Below are 2,257 nucleotides of genomic sequence, written 5' to 3' on the forward strand. Positions count from 1 at the left end.
ACTCTCCCCCCGTCCCCTTTTTATAACAAAAAATAATAATAATAAATCTAAATGGTTGGTGGCACATGGCGGGGGTTTGTGGCACATGTAAGTGTGTAAATATATATATTATATTTTATATTATTTAAGAAAAAGGGACTTTGGGGTATATTTCCAGAAAGCAATGAAAATTTACCCACAACACCATCTAAACATTCTAAGACCAATGACGTAACCCTTATGTCCATCTGATCAACAAAAAAATTATTAAAATATAAATATGATAGATATCAGTAGACGCGATACCGTCTCAAAATAGTATTTTAGTCTCCGTTGTCAAAATGCAACAAAACTTTAACCACAGCATGGTCTTGATATTCTAAGATCAATGGAGCAAATTTTATGCCCATATGATCAATAAAAAAATTACTAAAAATAAAATAGTATCAGTTTTCAGTAGACTCACGATACCGAGGCTGAAACTACGAATCGATCTCAGATCGATTCCAATCTGATCCATTCATTCCAGAATGATCATCAATCATAATAAAACTCATTTATTATCATTTATAATAATATTTTCAAAATTTTTGGGGTTTTACAGTGAACAAGTCCGCGACGTATTAGACTGAGGAAAAGTAGATACTAGACCACTTCTACTCAATCTAATACGCTAAGCGTCAAGCAATATAAAATACAAAGTCACAGGTCCCCAATCACACATAGCAAGAATATAATAAACAACTCAGAATAAAAAAGAGACATATCACAAATAGAATATCATCTGTGACACAGAGTTTGGGTTAAACATGCCCTTATTACAAAACAGTCCAAATAAGTACTAAAGAAATATGAAAATACATCGTTCAACGAAAAAGAAAGGAAATACTGCAAAAGAATAAACTAAGGACCATCAAATAACTAAGGAAATAGCTAAGCTTCAACTTGTTCTTCTGCTCCATCTGCAAGGCACTCCTGCTGAGAATACTCTGGCTCCTGTACAATTCTGAACTGAGGCTGCCCGTCTTCTAAATCTGAAGTACACCACAGAAAATAGGTGTATGTCAGCGTGCATAGCACACAACAAGATCCCATAGAGAGAAATAGAAACGGTCGAATGACCAATGCAAAAACAATAATAATAATAATAATAATAATAGAAGCATGTCACTGGAATACTAATAATCTAAATGCAATCTATTACTAGAATATAATAACCAGAAGAATCCAAAAAAATCAACCAAGTAACAAGATCATGCAGCTAACGATCAGAATAATCATCCAAGTAACAATGTCATACAACTAGATGGAATTAATATTTAAAAATCTATAACAAGAGACGTAGTATGTCGAGCGAAATAATCCAAACAAGGAAACCCTCATGTATATACGTAGTATGTCGAGCGAAATAATCCAAACAAGGAAACCCTCATGTATATACCATATGTCTCAAATTGTAGATAATTACAAGGAAACCCTCATGTATATACCATATGTCTCAAATTGTAGATAATTAAATATTAACCATGATCTATATATGAAAAGAAATACAATTGGTCTATACCTCACAAGAATTCATACTTAGCCAAAAAACGAGGTCATATAACTAGCCATCCTAAAACATGTCACTGATCCACATCTCACATAGAGTCAACGTTCATATTACCGGATAACTGACTGTTCATAAATCCCCTACGTGCATCTAATCCCGCTACACATGCGGTCAGAGGAGTACACACAAACCGTTTTTTGCCTGGTCCGAACTCAATCAAAATTCGGGTGACAAAATAAATTCTCACTGACCAAAGTGATGTACACACTTCACTTTAGCCCTACAAACCTACCCCAGTGGTGACACCAACCACTGGCGTGAGCCTGGAAGATACATCAACAGTCACATCCGACCACATGAACAAAGACTTCCCTATCCCAACTCTTCTCTTTTTTCTAAGTCAAATATCATAATACACACTATATCTCTGGTTCACCTCCTAAATTCAGTCAACGCACCAACACATGTCACTAGGTCTATTCATGACGCACGAGGCCACTAAGTCATGAACTACTAATGGTTCTCAAACACAATAAGAAATAATAAATGAAACAATCAATCATGTACAACGGTGTCATAGCATACCTCGTAATTAAAATAAGAATCATGGAATCGACGATTGTTTTGCACATAAAATGTCGCGGTCAACAACCATCCATCACACGTCCATAACTAAATTAATTCAAAAATAAATAATCTTTTACAAAATGAATTCTTTTAAATTTA

This window comes from Asparagus officinalis, chromosome 4 (genome assembly GCF_001876935.1).
Source record: "Asparagus officinalis chromosome 4, Aspof.V1, whole genome shotgun sequence".
In the NCBI taxonomy this organism is placed as follows: domain Eukaryota; kingdom Viridiplantae; phylum Streptophyta; class Magnoliopsida; order Asparagales; family Asparagaceae; genus Asparagus; species Asparagus officinalis.